This window comes from Entelurus aequoreus, linkage group LG01 (assembly GCF_033978785.1).
Source record: "Entelurus aequoreus isolate RoL-2023_Sb linkage group LG01, RoL_Eaeq_v1.1, whole genome shotgun sequence".
Lineage (NCBI taxonomy): Eukaryota > Metazoa > Chordata > Actinopteri > Syngnathiformes > Syngnathidae > Entelurus > Entelurus aequoreus.
Window position 1 is genome coordinate 49,276,611 of NC_084731.1, and position 21,566 is coordinate 49,298,176.

At 40.0% G+C, this 21,566-nt stretch overlaps 1 protein-coding gene and 1 long non-coding RNA gene across 7 annotated transcripts in view; one reads left to right on the top strand and one right to left on the bottom strand.

The window, feature by feature from the left end:
* The window catches only part of LOC133654127 (uncharacterized), a 32,887-nt gene extending 30,064 nt beyond the window's left edge, over window positions 1–2,823 (bottom strand). For both annotated transcript variants that reach the window (XR_009826833.1, XR_009826835.1), the window contains exons 1-2: window positions 2,494–2,823; window positions 1,396–1,468 (exon numbers count right to left, since the gene is read on the bottom strand). This is a non-coding gene — a long non-coding RNA (uncharacterized LOC133654127). The remainder of the gene's footprint in view (window positions 1–1,395; window positions 1,469–2,493) is intronic.
* The window catches only part of srgap3 (SLIT-ROBO Rho GTPase activating protein 3), a 256,795-nt gene that overhangs the window by 12,738 nt on the left and 222,491 nt on the right, over window positions 1–21,566 (top strand). The gene's annotated exons all lie outside the window — the stretch shown is intronic.

A 21,566-nucleotide genomic window follows, 5' to 3' on the forward strand; every position in this document is an offset into this window, starting at 1 on the left:
CGATCGCTTGCCCGTACGTGCGTGTCGATATGTGCATGTGACGTACGTAACTTTGGGGAAATATATGTTTCTTTCCGACTCTGATGGCGGCCGGGGTGTCGTCAAAAGCGTACAACGCCCGCCGCCGCATCTAAGTTAGCTACGCAGCTAGGTTAGCTTCTGTTTTTTTAGCTTCGCCAAGCGGAATATTATTAATCGTGTATTTACATGTTCATGGTTTAATAGTATTATTGATCTTCTGTCTATCCATCCAGTCAGGTTTTTTTAAAATTTAGTTTCTATCTGCATTTGAGACTGACGCTATCGCGTTGGCTACGCAGCTAGGTTAGCTTCTGTTTTTTTAGCTCCGCCAAGCGGAATATTATTAATCGTGTATTTACATGTTCATGGTTTAATAGTATTATTGATCTTCTGTCTATCCATCCAGTCGGGGTTTTTTTTAATTTAGTTTCTATCTGCATTTGAGACTGACGCTATCGCGTTGGCTACACAGCTAGGTTAGCTTCTGTTTTTTTAGCTTCGCCAAGCGGAATATTATTAATCGTGTATTTACATGTTCATGGTTTAATAGTATTATTGATCTTCTGTCTATCCATCCAGTCAAGTTTTTTTAAAATTTAGTTTCTATCTGCATTTGAGACTGCTGCTATCACGTTGGCTACGTAGCTAGGTTAGCTTCTATTTTTTTTAGCTTCGCAAAGCTGAATTGGTTATTAATCGTGTATTTACATGTTCAGTCACTGTGAATGTCCAATTCGCGTTCTCGACTCTCATTTTCAAGAGGATATAGTATCTGAGATGGTTTAAAATACAAATCTGTGATACACAATAGAAAAAGGAGAGAGTGTGTAATCCAATGAGCCAGCTTGTACCTAAGTTACAGTCAGAGCGAAAAAAGATACGTCCATCACTGCCTCTCAAGTCCTTCACTGTAACGTTCCTCATCTACGAATATTTCATCCTCGCTCAAATTAATGGGGTAATCGTCACTTTCTCGGTCCGAATCTCTCTCGCTCCATTGTAAACAACGGGGAATTGTGAGCAGCACTACCGCTTGTGACGTCACGCTACTTCCGGTACAGGCAAGGCTTTTTTTATCAGCGAGCAAAAGTTGCGAACTTTATCGTCGATTTTCTCTACTAAATCCTTTCAGCTAAAATATGGCAATATCGCGAAATGATCAAGTATGACACATAGAATGGATCTGCTATTCCCGTTTAAATAAAACAATTTCATTTCAGTAGGCCTTTAATTGCACCTGCTGCCAATCAGCATATGTTGTATTTATGCCTTGTCTCGAGCACTCCTCAGTGCTCGATGATAACACTTTATGTTGGAACTGTTGTATGCAAGACTGCTTCATTTGTCTGTTGATGATAATTAAAGTCATCTTACCTGCTCATCGTCCTCCTGGTTCTTGCATCTTGGGGTCACAAGAACGGCAGCCATGCGAGTTCCCAACACTTGCCTTTTTTCAAGAGGAGAGAAATTAAAGCTTGGTTGAGCGTGGCGGCAGGTGCCCGGATTCAAACGATTCATTGTACATGTCCAATAGTAGGGGGACTAGCTTATGCCAAAACTTTTTAGAAAAATTTGGGAGGATACCCATCTGGTCCCAAGAATAGAGATAACGCTGCAACATTTAATTCTGCAGCAGTAAATGGTCTCTCGAACTCTACCGCAGTGGACTGATCAACCGAGGAGGTGTCTAGATTGGCAAAAAAAATATCAAGCACAGGAGTAGAAAAATGAGAAGATGAGTAGAGGGACCTAAATACATTATTGATCTCAATGTCATCCGTAATTATACCTGAATCGGATTGAATATGCGGAATATAATGAAATGCTGATATCTGGCGTAGTTGATGAGCTAAAAGTTTACCAGCTTTATCGCCATATTCATTAAACTGAGATCTTGAACAGAGTATTTGTTCAGTAGCACGGTCTGTCGCAAGGACATCAAGTTCTGTCTGTCGAGAGAGCCTTTCCTTATAACTGTCTGGGTTTTGAGAGGTAGAGTACAAGTTATCTAACAGAGTTATGCGTTGTCAAACTAGTCTTTTTTTTTTCCTGAGTTTTTTCTCATAACTTGTATAGGATATTATCTCCCCACTAATGTATGCCTTCAGCGCCTCCCCAGAGTACAGAGGCCGACATCCCGGTAGTCTTTTTCAAGAGCACAAAAATATATATTTGACGTGAAACAAAATCTACAAAGACCTCATTTAAAAGTAATCGTATATTTACACGCCATGGTGGACATGTGGTTGTCAGGTTTTTAATGAGTAAATCCATTGAAATCGGGGCATGATCATTGATAACAATTACAATTTGCATATAACTATAGATGAAAGTAATTTATCATCAACTAGAAAGTAGTCAATCTGGGTGAAAGTGTGATGAACACTAAAGAAGAAGCAGCATTGCCTTCTAGAAGGATTAAAAATGCCAGACATCTGAAACTGAACATTTTTACATAAAAGACTGACTTACCTTAGCGGACCTTGATGTTAGGCAAGTTTTGGGTGAAGAGCAATCAAGCTGCATTTACATTTAAAGTCTCCTCCTAGTATTAAATAATACATTGACAAGTCAGGGAGATTCAGAAAAAGACGTTTGAAAAAGGCGTCATCGTCATTGTTGGGAGTAAAAACATTTACTAGGGCGATAGCAGTGTTGGAAATCTGTCCAGTGACGATAATATCCACCCCGTTGGGATCAGAAATGCTATTCGAGTGTACAAAAGAAACAGATTTATGTAGCCTAGTAGCAACTCCCCTTGATTTGCCCAAAAATAAAGATGGCTAAGTCTGTCTTATCCATCCTCTCCTCAGCCTCAAGTGATCAGAAGGTTTAAAGGATTAAAGGATTAAAGATACCAATGATTGTCACACACACACTAGATGTGGTGAAATTTGTCCTCTGCATTTGACCCATCCCCTTGGGGAGCAGTGGGAAGCAGCGGCGCCGCGCCCGGGAATCATTTTGGTGACTTAACCCCCAACTCCAACCCGTGTTGCTGAGTGCCAAGCAGGGAGGTTATGGGTCCCATTTTTATAGTCTTTGGTATGACTCGGCTGGGGTTTGAACTAAGATGAGTCACTTGCAAGAAGATTACCTGGGCGTCCAGATGACGGAGAAGATGTAATACCTTACATTGGGTTATAGCATTTTTTAAGCCCTTTGCAATTAAAACTGGTAAACCTAATGCCACACCCGTTTGTTGTTGGTTCATCTGCGCGGGAGCATGTACGGGTTTTGGTAAACAAGCGGGAGTGCCTAGAGAACGGTGAGGCTTGCGGTCATGTTTCAGGTTTAAACTGAGGATGAAAATTGTTTTATTTGACTTGACTGCACTTAAATGTAGAGTATATGTAGAATATGTTTATATTATTTATATATTATATATATAATATGTTATATATATTATATTATTTATTATTATTCTTGTCTATCGAGCGAACTGTGGTGCTGAATTTCCCCCAGGGATCAATAAAGTACTTTCTATTCTATTCTATTATTAAACAGCACAGGTCACTACACAAACCTCAAGCCCCTTTTGACGAAGTCCTTTAATAAGTGCCTGGGAAATGTTTGTTTTGTGTCATTGAAGTTTCTTTATGCAGGGCGATTGACAATTTGCGATGGTATGTTAGCGATGTAGCATTGTCGCTACCTATTCCTTTTGTTACCTCGAAAGTATTTATCCTTTACAAAATGCAAAGAGGGCTCTCTTCCTTAAATCTTAAACAGCTGTCGTTTTGCACCACAATAAATTGAAACCAGAGGATAAATACTTTGGCACCAGGCTCTAAGAGGAGAACTGTCTTATTTACAGAAAATCTGTCAGCATAAACTAATGAAGCCTGCTCGGATGAGAGGCGACACGTCTTCTAAGGGTCTGAATACTTGCTAAATGTAACGACTACGTTGGTAACACTGATCCCTCCTGCTCCATCTTCTTATAATCTGGCAGACCAGAGCTGTGTTAGAAAGCTTCCTCGTGCCGTGCACAGGCTTCCACACCTGCTGCCTGATTGGCAACCGGTACAAAACCGGTTGCCAATCAGTCTCCTATTTTAGACAGCGTCGGATCATTGCTCTGCCTTGCTTTTGCTTTACCTCATGTACATGTGCTGTTCAGAGTCAATGTCTAAATTACCACAAAGGAAGTTCCAAGTCTTGTGAGTTTGTGTACCTTCCGTTCATTCTTTTTCCAATTCTGAAACGCAAATCAAAAAACAAAATTAGTGCCATTTGGTACAACTTCCTTTTATGGATTTGTATTTTTCCAGATAAACAAAAAAATCAAATTTATGTTCATCCAAAATGCAAAAATGTGTGGTTATGTGTGTGATGACAAATTGAACTGGAAGCAGTATTTTAGCTTTAGTTTTTAGCATAACGGTCCGTGTACCTTCCGTTAATTCTATTTCGAATTCTCTAATGCGAATCAAAAAACACATTTTGGGCCATTTTTTCTATTCTCATTTCTGAAACAAAAGTTCGACAACTATTTTAAAGACACTTTTTTTTAAACGACAATAGGACTACTCAGTCCCTACTTGGCACTCCTCATGAAGGATTGGAATTGGGGGTTAAATCACCAGAAATGATTCCCGGGCGCGGCCACCGCTACTGCTCCCCTCACCTCCCAGTGGGTGAATGAGGGTGATGGGTCACAGAGAATAATTTCGCCACACCTAGTGTGTGTGTGACAATCATTGGCACTTTAACTTTAACTTAACTCCTGCTGAACAAAATTATCGTAAAAACAAGCTAAAATACTGCTTCCGGTTGAATTTGTCATCAAACTTTTTAGATTAACAGGAATTGGATTTTTGTGTTTATCTCGAAAAATTAAAATCCATAAAAGGAAAACAGCACAAAATCTAATTTTTTTGCAATATTTGAATGAAAAGCAACCCTTTGTTTTCAAATCTGCCAATACAAATCGAAAAACGGCCCTATCTTTGTTTTTTTAATTTGCGTTTCAGAATTGGAAATTGAATGAACGGAAGGAAGGTACACTGACCCTTGTGCACCTACTTGTGAGTTTGCCTTCTTTAGTTTTTTTCCCACTTCTTTTGGTGAGCGAGTTTTGTGTTATTTTCTCCTCTCCCTGTAAGTGCGCCTTTTGGGATTAATAACACTTTGATTAACTCATGGACCGGTGCTTAAATGCAACATGAAAACAAGAGATATTAACTTATTTCCCCATTAAAAATGATAATCCCCAATCCAAATTTATTTAAACACAACACTGTCTGAGCAATCAAGATATTCAATTGCGCACATTTGACCGACATATTGATCTATACTCAAAGCAATGTGACAACAGGAAGTGAAGTTGCGTGACGTCACATAAACCAGATGTGATGCACCCAACACACGTTATTTTCTTTATCATTAAAAAACACCAAAACTTTTACAGATTAAAACAGTTGCAGATAAGCATATTTAATGAAAATATGTCTCTTAAGTAGCCAGAACAATATTATTATATACAATTTTTATTCTGCCAAGAAAATATATTGTGCTGCTAGTCATTTATTGTATTTAATGTTTTAAATAAAACTTGGTTATAAGTTTGTATAAGTACTTTTTGAGCAAAATCAACAGTTGATGATCAGTTATCATACTGATAACTGTGATCATGTTGGTGAAAATATCCTGTGACGGTCTCAAGCCGTCTTGTGGGTTCCCTGGACCATCAAATGAAGACATCTTGAGCAGTTGACGTTTGTTTTATTTTTTCAAACAAAACCTCACAGTCTCAGTCGCTTTTCAGCTCCTCTTCTTCGCTCGTCGTCGTTTGTCTCTGGCTCTCCTCCTCTCTCGCTCCGCGTCAGCTTTCCTTTTGCTCCTTCCAGTCTCTTCCCTGACGTTCACAGCTGTCGCCCTTTTAAACAGTGTGAGAGGATTGGATGATCGTGCCCAGGTGCGCGATCCGTGCACCTGGGCACGATTGCGGCGTCGCTCCCGGCGCGCCCCACCTCGCCGCTCGCTCACCGTCTCCGCCTCCATCTTGGGCCGGGCTCTGGCGTGCCCTGCCTTGCTGCTCGCTCGCCGGCCACGCCTCCTCGCCGCCATCTTGGGCCAGGCTCCGGCGTTCCCTGCCTATGGTTCCCTGCCTCGCTGCTCGCTCGCCGGCCCCGCCTCTCCACAGTCCTCCATCGCCAAACGCAAGCCGGGATTCCGACTGGCTGCGCGTACTCCCCCCCCTTTTTCAGAGGGAGCGGGATGTGAGGACGGCCAGTTCCTCCTGTGGCCCCGGTCTTCTCCTTTTCTGTGTCTTCTTGGTCTTTTTCTTTGTTTTTTCCTTTGCCGCCTTGGTCTTTTTCTTCAACTTTTTCTTTTTCTTCAACTTCTTCTTCACCTTCTTCTTCTTCAATTTCTTCTTCTTCTTCTTTTTCTTCAACTTCTTCTTTTTCTTCAACTTCTTCTTTTTCTTCAACTTTTTCTTCTTCTTTTTCTTCAACTTCTTCTTTTTCTTCAACTTCTTTTTCTTCAACTTCTTCTTCTTCTTCTTCTTCTTCTTCATCTTTTCCCTTGTCTTGTTCTTCTTGTTGAGCACTTGAGTGGTTTCCCTCCTGTGCTTCTTCTTTTTCCACCACTTCCTTGGGGGGCCACACCCCGCCTGAACCGCTAGCACCTGCAGGAGCTGCAATTGTTTGCGGGACTCTTCGAGACGCTGGCGGCTGCCTGCCGCCAGTTCCGTGAACGCCCCCACGAGGGCCCACAGGAAATCGTCCTCCCCCGCCTCCGATGGTCCAGCCACGTTGGGTGCCAAATGTGACGGTCTCAAGCCGTCTTGTGGGTTCCCTGGACCATCAAATGGAGACATCTTAAGCAGTTGACGTTTGTTTTATTTTTTCAAACAAAACCTCACAGTCTCAGTCGCTTTTCAGCTCCTCTTCTTCGCTCGTCGTCGTTTGTCTCTGGCTCTCCTCCTCTCTCGCTCCGCGTCAGCTTTCCTTTTGCTCCTTCCAGTCTCTTCCCTGACGTTCACAGCTGTCGCCCTTTTAAACAGTGTGAGAGGATTGGATGATCGTGCCCAGGTGCGCGATCCGTGCACCTGGGCACGATTGCGGCGTCGCTCCCGGCGCGCCCCACCTCGCCGCTTGCTCACCGTCCCCGCCTCCATCTTGGGCCGGGCTCTGGCGTGCCCTGCCTTGCTGCTCGCTCGCCGGCCACGCGTCCTCGCCGCCATCTTTGGCCAAGCTCCGGCGTTCCCTGCCTCGCTGCTCGCTCGCCGGCCCCGCCTCTCCACATATCCGTAATATGAAATGTTAATATCGTTACATCTCTACTAGCGACAAATATTTGTGGCGTTCTAAATTTGTAATTAGCGTGCCGCCAAAAAATAAATGACTATGTGAAACACTAACACAGATCTTGAGCCATCTGGTTCCAATTTCAAAGCACCAGTCCTATCATTAAATTTATGTTTGGCCTTTGGGGGCTTTTGTTCGTCATCTCCCTGGTCCAGATTTATAATCTCTCAGCGTAAATGCTAGTAGGTTTTTTAAGCAAACGCCACAATGTGAATGTCCATCTTATTTTTCTGCTTGCTGTTTTTCTGCTTGCTGTTTTACCGAACCTTTTTGATCAGTCTTGCCTCAATTATTCAGCTGGGATGCCACTGGGCTGTGGGAATGATGCCATGTTTCAGCGCCACGCCAGCACCTCTTCTACCCAAGTTTGCATTCGCCGGGGTCCTTGAACATCATGCAGAATGTTCATGGTAGTCGCTGCTGCTTGAGAGATTAAGCAGTCACTATTGACATTCATGTTGGAAATTGCACCTGTCCTATTGTGAGTTATGGCTTAATGTTTGATGGGGGACACAGCAGAAGGGGCCCCCAAGTCAGCAGCGTGTCAGTGATTGGGTCATTCTCGCATCACAAGGTTGCTTTTATTATGGATGAGGCCTAATAAGTGAGCAACATAAAAAAAAATCCTTTGTGTGATATGTAAGCAGCTCATGCCATGCAGTCAACTTCATTTGTGTCATTGTAAAATGTAACAAAGCGACAAAGTCAATGACTTTATTACTTTATTCAGCGGCAACATACTCATTTCCATGTCAATAGTGAGGCTGCTGCATGATGGAGAGGAATACTTTGCACTTGAAGCACCATGGAGCACTTTCCATTTGAACAATGAGGGATTGCTTTTCAGCTTTAACATAGTGATGTTACGATCAGGGTTTTATGCTGCCGATTCTATACATTATCCGACTGATACCAATACCGATCACATGTATTAACTGTACAATTTTGTACTCATTTATGTTGAGTGCCATTTAAAAGTGTAACAATATCTACACAATCTTTAAATTAATCTTCTTTTATTACATATAATTGTTTGATTAAAAAAAAGTCAATAGTACGCATTAACCTAACAGAAGCAAACAATAATATTATCGTATTTTCCGGACTATAAGGCGCACTTAAAATATTTTTTTCCCCTCAAAACTCGACAGTGTGCCTTATAACTCGGTGCGCCTAATGTACGGAATAATTCTGGTTTTGCTCACCGACCGCAAAGCAATTTTATGTGGTACATGGTGTAATGATAAATGTGACCAGTAGATGGCAGTCAAACATAAGAGATACGCGGAGACTGCAATATGGTGGCAATATGACTCAAGCAAACAACACCAACATTTTATATGTTCCATTGAAAATATAGAACATTACACTATGAAGCCGCACCGCTTGATGGATTGTCTGCACATTAAACATACGAGTATTATTATGGTGTGTGTATAAGGTAAGACATATTATCTGGCGTTTTGTTTCGCAATATTATGGAAAAGCAACTCTTCTTACCTTCTGGTACCTGCTGATCTGTATTTGGGATCTGCATAAATCCTGAAAAATTGCACAAGGCCGCCTTTGTAGTCTGTGCCGACTGCGTAGTCGATAAGCTTTTTCTTTTTCTCTATCTTCTTGTTATGGAACATTCATCCTCCACTGTTGCCATTTCTAATATAAAGTAGTGTAAAGTTCTTACTTATATCTGTCAGTAAACACACCATAAAAGCTCTAAAACAGTGGTTCTTAACCTTGTTGGAGGTACCGAACCCCACCAGTTTCATATGCGCATTCACCGAACCCTTCTTCCTTGTGAAAAATACAATGTTTTGTTTTTTTTCAAATTCAAGACAAAGTTGTATGTTTTTTTTTACTGGTGCACAAAATGAACCGTGCATGAACGAAACCCACACAGTGCATGAACTCACAACAAATGACACACCTGCAAATCAGTGTGACTTCTGTTGTTGCCTTTGAGAGGCCAGTTCAGAAATGCGCGGCTTCACCTTGGAAAGTGCCACTCTCATGTAATTTTCACAGCAAAGTCTGTTCCTTTTTCTTCGTTTTCCACTCAGACATACAATACTGGTGGTACACAGCTCATGAAAAACAATATTTTTTGTTATTGTCATTGTAAGTGGGCCAAAACAATTATATTACAAAATAATCTCAAGCAGATGACTGCTGTTATTTGATTATAATAATAAAACATGTACTGTATTTTTCGGAGTATAAGTCGCTCCGGAGTATAGGTCGCACCGGCCGAAAATGCTAAATAAAGAAGGAAAAAAACATATATAAGTTGCACTGGAGTATAAGTCACATTTTTTGGGGAAATTTATTTGATAAAACCCAACACCAAGAATAGACATTTGAAAGGCAATTTAAAATAAATAAAGAATAGTGAACAACCGACTGAATAAGTACGTTATATGAGGCATAAATAACCAACTGAGAATGTTCCTGGTAGGTTAACGTAACATATTATGGTAAGAGTCATTCAAATAACTATAACATATAGAACATGCTATACGTTTACCAAACAATCTGTCACTCCTAATCGCTAAATCAGAGGAAATCTTATACGTCTAGTCTCTTACGTGAATGAGCTAAATAATATTATTTGATATTTTACGGTAATGTGTTAATAATTTCACACATAAGTCGCTCCTGAGTATAAGTCGCACCCCCGGCCAAACTATGAAAAAAACTGCGACTTATAGTCCAAAAAGTACGGTAACTTGTTATTTAGTAGGGTTTGGGACAGGTGTGCTGCGGGTGTGGCCACAGTGTATGTGCACGCCTGACGTCGCTCACATGTGCTTCACTGAATGCTCAAGAATTTTTGCGTTTGCTCACGCATATGGAAAATTAGATGGAACATTGTTTGGGGGCTTTCATAATACGCCGATAGGGAGAAGTTTTTATTTACATGATGAGTCGGGTGTGTCTTGACCTTCGCGGCGGAGGCTACGCCGAACTCCTGAGGCTGACTCACCGAACTCCTAGGGTTCGATCGAACCCAGGTTAAGAACCACTGCTCTAAAACATACGGGTGTAGTGAGTTTATTTTTCACCCAAGGAACTTTAGTTATTAGAGAGTTCCGGTCGGACGGTTTTTCAGGGAAAAATATTTCCGGCCTTGTTGTTTTTTCCGAATGAGGAGATGCTGCTCCGTTAATGATTTAAGTAAAGTCTGAATGTCATTAAAACAGTTGGCTCCAACTTTTGACAATTCTTCCACTCTCGTTCTTGCACGCTACACCGTTACAACAAAGATGACGGAGAAAAGACGGTGCCAAAGGTGAGCCACGTAAATAAGACCGCCCACAAATTGCTAATTAAAGATGGTCTGTAAAACATAATTTATGCAACATTTTGACCAAAAAAACACTATTACATGTTATGTAGACCACAAGGAAGTGTTTTCCATTTAGAAAAGAATTAAATAAATATGACTCCTTTTAATGCGCCCTATAATCCGGTGCGTTTTATATATGAAAAAAGATAGAAAATAGACCATTCATCAACATTGGGCTTTATAATCCGGTGCGCCCTATGGTACGGAAAATATGGTACTTATTTGAATCCTTTGGTTTTTTTTCTCTCAAAGTCCTCCTGTGTCCAGGGTAATTATTACCTGAGTTTGTAAACATTAAGGAAAACAGCAAAAAAAAGATTTTGAGAAAATACAAATATTTATCTAATCACTCTAGTCTGATATATCATATACTGATATTACCCTTAGAATCGACACCACTAATTATATGTTTTTATTTTTTAATATTTTTTTTTGTCAAAGAAATACAATCATGTGTGCTTACGGACTGTATCCCTGCAGACTGTATTGATCTATATCAGACCTGGGCATTCTGCGGCCCTTTGTGCGTCCCTGTCCGGCCCGCGTGAGGCCAATTATAAATTACAAAATACATTTTAAAAAGTATCTATGTCGAGTGTGCAATACAACGGTGCTGCTTTTGTTTTGAAAATCGTTATTTGTATTACTTCCATGTGGACGTATGCGTGTGCGTGATTGTGAGTGAATGTGAACAGCTGCAATCATTAATTACAAAATAAAGTTGAAAAAACATCTATGTCGTGCGCGCAATACAACTGTGCTGCTTTTATTTTGAAAAGTATTATTTATGAGCGTGTGTCCGTGTGTAACCTGCGAGTGAAGGTGCACATGCAGCGACAATTGATGCACGGTTTACACCCGAGACGCTAAAAAGAGAAAATTTGATGAAGAATGGCGTGTTTCCAACAAGACATGGACTGCCAAGCAACGTTCCCTCTAAGGTGCGTGCCTGCGCAATTGCGCACTGCTCAAGCGTCTGCTGCGCGCAGCAAATATATGCCGCGCACCAAATCAAATCCCATCTGAATTCTAAACAAAATAAACATATTTATTCTATGGAATTTTGCAATGCAACTTTGAGTGACAGTGACAACAAGCGGCCCTAACGGTGTTCGTCAACACCGTTCAATTGAACACCGTTAAATTATTGTAACGTCTATCGAGATGCTTCGAGGACAGGAATTATATCGATCACTTTATTGAGCAAAACTGTTTATATTCGGACATAACCACACCAAAAACATGAGTAAAACAATTCTATCTTGAAAAAGTAGTCATTTTCTGCCGTACAAACCAGGCCAAAACCAACTTGTCATCTGTCACCAACACGCATAGCACTAAACCACTGGTGCGTTTATGGCCACACAAAAAGTCGGACAACTCAAACACCACACAAAGTTACACTATGACTCCTCAGTCATACGTGTGCTTATTTTACTGTCATTTATTATTAATGTTAATTTATTTATATTAGTCATGGAATGCTGTTACACACACTATGTTGAAGTATTACTATTATTATTAATTATTATTATTATTATTATTATTATTTATCTTACGGTATATATCAAAAATAATATTCAGCAAAATTTAATTGAAATATTGTCGATGTGGCCCTACAGCAGTGCTCGGGTTGCTCATGCAGCCCCCGGCAAAAATTAATTGCCCACCCCTGATCTATATTGATATATAATGTATATATTGTGTTTTTTATGTTGATTTAATTAAAAAACATTTTTTTATTTTTTTTATTTTTTTATTTCTTGTGCGGCCCGGTACCAATCGGTCCACGGACCGGTACCGGGCCGTGGCCCGGTGGTTGGGGACCACTGTTTTAGAGCACTGATGTCTAACATGTGGCCGTGGGCCTGATTCAGGCCCCCATTTATACTAAGGTTATCCAGCGTAAATCCCACCTAACCTTATCTTTGTCCACGCACACACACAATGGTCGTTTAAGACCCCCTCACCCCCTCCATCAGCCGTCGCAACACGACCTAATACGCTTGCGTGGAAAATGCTCACGTCACTTCCAGTGTTGCTTTATGTGCAAGGTCCTAAATTTAACGTATCTGAACAATATCCAGTGTTGTGGTATTTTAATTAACTGGAATCCAGTGTGCCGTGGGGCCCTATTGTAGTGAATCACACCTGAGCCATCATAAATTAATCAAATCTTTATTGGACACGAAAATACACAATGAGACAAAGAACATTTTACAACAATCAATCTCGGGATCTAGATATCTGGTCAGGACACTCAATCTTTTGCCTTCACCTTCATTGTCCATTCGTTTTTGGTGACTTTATATACTCTGGACCTAGACGTTGAGTCCGCGACATACATGGCGGACAATAACTGATACAGTCTGCCTTGCCAGTCCAAAACCATTTTCCGTTTTCATAGTTAGTCTTCCCTCGTTGGCCAGGTAATACAAAGCACACGCTACCTTTTTTATCACATCCACGGTCGCCCGCATTCTCGTTGACTCTCCTTTGACAAATGGACAAAGTTTTTTGGTAAGTAGAATCACAGCTGACCTCGACATTCGAAAGTTTTCTTGCCGTCTGAGAAGTGTTGTATCCGAAATAGCTGCAATCGCTTTCTCTTAAGGTATACATGTGTGATTTTCACAAGCGTCTGTACATGTAGAAGAATGAGGAACACGGGCATGTCTGGATGACTCGCCTCCATATTTCCAGTGGTTAGCTCCGAGTTATGAAACCGTTTTATTATGAAGCTGGCTGTGGCGTGTTCTTTCTGACGTCACTTCCGGTGTGGGGCGCGGCCTTTCTGGCATCACTTCCTCTCCGAACTCAGTTTGTAAACGATCAATGATTCCATACAAAGGTAAGAGCCGAAGATTCAAGAAATACACGGCACACTAAGCCGTGTAAAAAATTGTCCGAGAAGGGGAACCTTAAACGCTGGTTTAGTGTGGCTAAAACGGGGCTTAGGCTAAATAATTATTTGTTTAAGGATCAGCCACTTACGGGTCAGGCGGTAGTGGCTGATCCGTTGGCGGTCCTGTTCTTGTCTCCCTGTAATGTATGTCTGCTCTTAGTGGGACTGTGCCGAAAATGTAATTTCAGTTCTTATATGTCTTGTACATGTTAAAAAATGGACAATAAACAGCATCTTGGTGAGTTTGCTAAGTGTAAAATTGAGCTGCTATGTTAAATGAAAAGAAACTGCTGTTCTAAATGTGTCCACTGGATGTTGCAATAGTAATTCTGTTAGGCAAGCAAATAGTTTATACTTGGGCGAGCAAGTATACCAAGCAAAAGGTACATGGTAAAGCGAGGCTGTGACTCCTCCCCCTAGACCTAACGTAAAATAAACAGGAGTAAAATAAACAATTGCTAACCACACTTAAAATGTTGCATGAAACACTGCACATTGGTATAGTTCTGTCAAAATGATTGTCTTCTGTGAAAATTTAAAGAAAGTGAACAGTGTGTCTGATTTACTGCAATACTGTAAGTCTTTTAAGTTTGTATTTTTGGTTTGTTGAAATGTTTCACACATTGCACAGCTTTTATTTGTATATCAATACACAGTGATGCCCAGAAGGCAGGGAGTAGTTCAACACTCTTACATAGTTTCTACCTCAGTTTGTATGGTTTGTTGAGTTAGCACAGGATTAATATGTGGAAATGACACATGAGGTAGTTGACACATAGAAGAGTTTTCAATTATGCTTTATTTAGTTTTTTGTTCAATCCAAGATGGGCTGTGACTTAAAGTGAAATTGCTTTGTAGATACACTGAGATTAAGTCTAAATTCGAAACGGCACCGATTTTTTTCCTCAGAATTTTCAACTAACTTGAAGTGTTTTCTCAAGAGGATTATTTTATGTACATTTTCAGAATGTGCTTGTTCTATTTTGTGCCAAAGTAAAACAAAGAAAACAATCTGAAGTTGTCATAGTTGTATTTTTAAGTTATTATGCCATGATTTTACCCGTCTGGCCCACTTGGGAATAGATTTTCCTCCATGCGGCACCTGAGCTAAAATGAGTTTGACACTCCTGGTTTGGAGGGTCCTACAGAAGCGCACGCACACACACACACACACACACACAAACACACACACACACACACACACACACACACACACACACACACACACACACACACACACACACGCACACACGCACACACACACACACACACTGGCGCTCTAGGTGTTGCTAACAAGGAAGCATGTTTTTACAGTTTTACACCTTTCTGTCACTTCCTCTCTGCACAGCTTTGTCTCCACAGGAGGCTGAGAGGTAATTTTCACATTTGAGCTCTTTATAGAAAGGCAACCATCCATACTTTTGCAACAGTTCAAACCTCTGCACTGTATATGCTTAAATATTGCTTTACATGATAGTGTAATATCATGAGGTAGGGATGGGCAATATATATCACAATATATATTTTTTGGCATATACTGTAAATGATAATAAAACCATTTTGAAATGGGTTACAAAGGCACCTAATTTGTCTGCTAATGTATGCAGTAACATATTGTGTCATTTCTCATTGTATTATTTTCCCAAAACTATTATTCATCTACTTGATCATTTACTGTTAATCTCGGATTTTTTTGATGTAACATGTTTCTATATACACTTCTGAAATTTAATTATCACTTATTCTTTTCTTATGTTTGGATAACTTATATTGGCATTTATCATCAAAGGTTGGAATTGGGGGTTAAATCACCAAAATGATTCCCGGGCGCTGCCACACCGCTGCTGCTCACTGCTCCCCTCACCTCCCAGGGGGTGAGGGCGATGGGTCAAATGCAGAGGATAATCTCACCACACTTAGTGTGTGTATGACAATCATTGGTATTAGTTTTGGGCAATATGACAAATGTGGGTATCGATCCAATATCAAGTAAGTATAGAGGCAGTATTGGTCACATTGATGTGGATACTGATACTTCTAATTTTTTAAGATCATCAAATGATAAAGTTTTTAATCACAATTATAATCAGACAAAAACACAGGATGACAGTGTAGAGGTCGTTCCCTACCCGTTCCCCTGATATTACGTCAAGAGTCAGTCGTGCCGTTTCACCAAGCCTTTTAATCACCATGTGTTACAAGTTATAATATCCAGTACAATCTTTTCAGACGTGTCTCTCTCTCTCCCCTCCTCCTCCGCTGGCCGCTCACTGTTAAAGACAACAGATGATCAGATTAACACGTACCACCTGCGAAATCTAATCACCTGCCAGCTGCGTCTCGCCGTCCCGCACATGCCCCGCCCCTTGTCGACGGCGCTCCGCCCTCAACACCATCGACTGAGGCGGTGACCTTTTGCTCCTGCAGTGCGCTAATCACAACCTCCTCCCACAGACAGTGTAACAATATCAATATTTCAATAATATCCTACTACTGGCTCTGATTTAAATCCTTTGGAGTGTGCCCTTAATGATGTAATGTTAACAATAACAAAAACAAGTTATTTTTTGGATATTTGTATCGACCCACTCACCTTTGTTTATGTTCAAGAGCTCCAGCTTGTGGTTAACATATCCTCATGCAGTGTGTACAGTAGTGTAGCATGTTTAACTATTCCTCGTCCTCCAGTGATAATGGTACGTGTGAAAAAGTGTCTTTGTACTGTGGAGGGAAGTCAGCCGCTAGCAAGAATGCTACATTACGTTGAAGACGTGGTCGTTCCCTTGTCACTGTCAAATTTGCACTCACAGCTAGAATGTGTCATCATCATGCATTATCATGATATGAATATTAAAAGCTCTATCATCGGTCATATTTGTATAATTTGTATTGTATATCATCTACAAAACCAGTGAAGTTGGCACATTGTGTAAATTGTAAATAAAAACAGAATACAATGATTTGCAAATCCTTTTCAACTTGTATTCAATTGAATAGACTGAAAAGACAAGATATTTAATGTTCGAATTAAGAAACTTAATTTTTTATTTGCAAATAATCATTTACTTAGAATTTAATGGCAGGAACACATTGCAAAAAAGTTGGCACAGGGGCGTTTTAACCACTGTGTTACATGGCCTTTCCTTTTAACAATACTCAGTAAATGTTTGGGAACTGAGGAGACCCATTTTTGAAGCTTTTCAGGAGGAATTATTTCCCATTCTTGCTTGATTGTTAAGTTAAGTTGTTCAACAGTCTGGGGTCTCCGTTGTCGTATTTTAGGCTTCACAATTCGCCACACATTTTCAATGGGAGACGGGTCTGGACTACAGGCAGGCCAGTCTTGTACCCGCACTCTTTTACTTCAAAGCCACGCTGTTGTAACACGTGCAGAATGTGGCTTGGCATTGTCTTGCTATTATAAGCAGGGGCGTCCATGAAAAGACGTTGCTTGGATGGCAACATATGTTGCTCCGAAACCTGTATGTACCTTTCAGCATTAATGGTGCCTTCACAGATGTGTAAGTTACCCAGGCCTTGGGCACTAATACACCCCAAAAACCATCACAGATGCTGGCTTTTGAACTTTGCGCCTATAACAGTCCGAATTGTTCTTTTCCTCTTTGGTCTGGAGGACACAACGTCCACAGTTTCCAAAAACAATTTGAAATGTGGACTCGTCAGACCACAGAACACTTTTCCATTTTGCATCAGTCCATCTTAGATGAGCTCAGGCCTAGCGAAGCTGGCGGCGTTTCTGGGTGTTGTTGATAAAATGGCTTTCGCTTTGCATAGTAGAGTTTTAACTTGCACTGTAGTTACTGACAGTGGTTTTCTGAAGTGTTCCTGAGCCCGTGTGGTGATATCATTTACACGCTGATGTCACTTTTTGATGCAGTACCGCCTGAAGGATCCAAGCTCACGGGCCGTCAATGTTGGTTTTCGGCCTTCCAGTGATTTGTCCAAATTCTCTGAACCTTTTAATGATATTACGGGCCATAGATGTTGAAATCCCCTAAATTCCTTGCAATAGCTTTTTGAGAAATGTTGTTCTTAAACTGTTCGACACTTTGCTCACACATTGTTCACAAAGTGGTGACCCTCGCCCCATCCTTGTTTGTGAATGACTGAGCATTTCATAGAAGCTGCTTTTATACCCAATCATGGCACCCACCTGTTCCCAATTAGCCTGTTCACCTGTGGGATGTCCTAAATAAGTGTTTGATGAGCATTCCTCAACTTTCTGTCTTTTTTGCCACTTGTGCCAGCTTTTTTGAAACATGTTGCAGGCATCAAATTCCAATGAGCTAATATTTGCAAAAAATAACAACGTTTACCAGTTCGAATGTTAAGTATCTTGTCTTTGCAGTCTATTCAATTGAATATAGGTTGAAAAGGATTTGCAAATCATTGTATTCTGTCGGCAGTGTTTTAGGTACTTCTAAATCACTAATCCTCGCCTCCATGGCGACAAATAAAGTAAGTTTCTTACAAGTATCATCAATGCAGGAATAGCTAAACATGTTTCACTACACACCGTAGCTCACCGGCATCACAATGTAAACAAATGCCATGGGTGGATCTACACCTGACATCCACTGTAATGACACCAAGTACAAGAGCGTATCTAGTCGATACTGATAGATAGATAGATAGATAGATAGATAGATAGATAGTACTTTATTGATTCTTTCAGGAGAGTTCCCTCAGGAAAATTACAATTCCAGCAGCAATGTACAGAATTGAGATCGGATTTAAAAAGTAAAAAGCAAATAATGGGGGTATAAAAGGAAACAAAATAGAAAAATATTACAACAAGAATAAAAATAAAACGCAACAATGAGAATAAAAATATAACAGTAAAATAACAATATAACAAGGGAAACTAGGCAGTAGTGACCATGTTATGAAAAAGTATTGCACTGTTATTGTTTTCCATCCCCTGTCATCCTAGTACCCCCCCTCCCACCCAGAGAGGAGTTGTACAGTATAATGGCGTGTGGGACAAAGGAGTTTTTTAGTCTATTAGTCCTGCACTTGGGATGAAGCAGTCCAGCACTGAACAGGCTCCTCTGGCTACTGATAACGGTATGCAGAGGGTGACTGGCATCATCCAGGATGCTCACTATGATTAATTACATCAATATTTTTTATTGTCCCAAAATATTTTTTGTAATTTATTTTTATTTTTATTTTTTATTCATATTATATTCCTAAACTCAGGAAATACGTCCCTGGACACATGAGAACTTAAATTATGACCAATGTATGACCCTGTAACTACTTGGTATTGGATTAATACCTACATTTGTGGTATCATCCAAAACTAATGTAAAGTATCAAACAACAGAAGAATAGGTGATTATTACATTTTAACAGAAGTGAAGATAGAACATGTTTAAAATGGAAAATAACCAGGAATTAACAGTATATGAACAAGTAGATTAATAATACATTTTTACAGCTTGTTCTTTATAATTTTGACAAAACAATAGAATGGAAAATGACGCAATATGTTACTGCATACGTCAGCAGACATATTATGAGCCTTTGTTTGCTTACATACTACTAAAAGATAAGTTGTCTAGTATGTTCACTATTTTATTTAAGGACAAAATTGTTCTTCGATTGCAAAAAGAAATATATATTTAATGTACCGTAAGATTTTTTGTTAAATTAAAGCTAGTAGTGCCATTTTTTGTGGTCCCCTTTATTTAGAAAAGTATCAAAGTATCAAAATACATTTTGGTACCGGTACCAAAATATTGGTATGGAGACAACCCTAGTCCATTGTAATCACTTATGCAAATTAGGCGATGATGATCTAGCATCTTCTAGCAACTTTTAGGACATCCATTAGCTACTTCCCTTAATGAGGAGTTTGCAACACTGATTAAAACCTCAATGTCGATTTGAAGAATAATTGTGCAGCCTGTCCCACCGAAATCTATTATCATTTAAAAAGCCCCCAAAATGAGATGTACAGGACTGCTTTAAACAAAGAACGTTTGCACTAATCACTATTGCGACATCAACGTAGAGTTTTGTATTTTGAGGATAAATCCTAGAAAACACTTAATGGTTGATTGATAGCAAAGCACAGATGCTTACAGTGCAAAGACATCTGTCACCTGATATGTTACACAGTAGTCATGGTGGGTAAATGTCTTGAGTACAGGCCTGCATGGACTTGGCGGCTCCACAAACCCACCCAGTCTCTATTTAGGCTCAATAGTGGTGTGTGCAGCAGTGGTGGCCAGCTGGTTTATTCTGTGGTCTCATAAATCTCACTTCACTCTTGAAAGAAGCTGGGGCAGTAAATACATGCTTATGTCCTTCCTATTTGTCATCATCAATATGGAAGATGAAGTGTGTATAGTTATTCTATATTAGTGATACGAGGAATTAAGTTTGGTATCAATTTCCCACATGTATGCATTCTTGCATTTTTGTAAAAAAACAAACATGTTAATTGTTACATGGGAACCCGTTTAGGTCAGTCCTGTTTGTGGATCCATTCATGTCCTGGTCTACCATTGTTTGATTATTGACAAGTGCCACGTTTAAGCCACGTTTGATTGCTTACAGCAGTGGTCCCCAACCACCAGGCTGGGGACCCATACCGGTTCGTGGTACATTTGCTACCGGGCCACACAGAAACATTAAATAATTTATAAACGACTGCCTTTACCCCGACTTAATTTTCGACTGTCCCACTAGACCAGACCTGGGCAAAATACGGCCCATTATGATGTGCAGTACTGTTTTTAAATGACCGTAAGTCTTGAACTATAGAAAGTATTTCAATGGTGGAAATCTGCGTTTTTGAGTGTTATACGAGTTATTACGGTAATCTACGTCACAGCAGCTCAGACGAGGAACAAAGCAGAGTGGGCGGAGTTTGTTTTCAGAGCAGCCAGCCTGAAACTCGTGTGTCAGAAACAGATGCGGAAGCACTTTTTTACGTGATAATATATCATATTGTATGTGTTTATTACACTTTGCATTCATATTTTGCTGTTTATTTAAATTTTTGTTGTGTTTTGCTTGATTGTAAAAGATGTCCATCGAGGAGCTGGTCTGAGAAGTAAAAGAGGAGCGACGTTCATATGTTGTTAATATTCAGTGTTCTATAGTTAATATTGTACATCCCACTTTCTTTATTTCAATGTACATTTTTGATGTCCCATTCAGTAAAAAACTGTAAAATTACATTCCATTTTTTTGAGGTGGTCTGTCATAACGTTTTTAGAACTCAATCGGACATTGTGACTTTTGGTATTAGTGTTCCTGAAAAAAGGGACCCAAACACACCTACTGTACAGCAGATTTTTACAGATAAATGTGTATATATAATTTATACACACATACACCATGGCCCCCCAGACACATATTTTTCTCTCAGTGTGGCCCCCAATATTTGCCCAGCTCTGCACTAGACACACCAATAAGCTTGTTTATAGTTGTACAATAAAATTCCTCATATGAAGTTGCCCGTTTGATATAACTTTGTGACATGATACAATGCACATATGAAAATATAACATTTATATAAAATATAAATGTGACAGATTGTAGCCAAAGGCTGATTTCCATCTGCATCTCATTGCAGAGAAACAAGCTAATTCAGCGTTATAGTGAGTTGTATTTTTCATGCACTTATTTTTGCTGTATTTATCTGGCTCAAGTGGAAAGCCGGTCCCTAAAAGTAATGCCTACATTAAGCCGGTCCGTGGTGTAACAAAGGTTGGGGACCCCTGGCCTACAGGTAATTTCTATGAAAAATAAGTTTGTTTCTGATGAGGTGTGTAGTATTAACTTCATTGTCACCCACTTAATTTGTCACGTCTCATATGTCAGGTAAACCGTGACGAAAGGGGCCTTATGAATATTCTTCCCACTGTAGCAAAATGCAACCATTTAATTTTTTTCATATTGTTGGCCACCAGGAAAAAAGATGTTCGCATGTACTTACTTT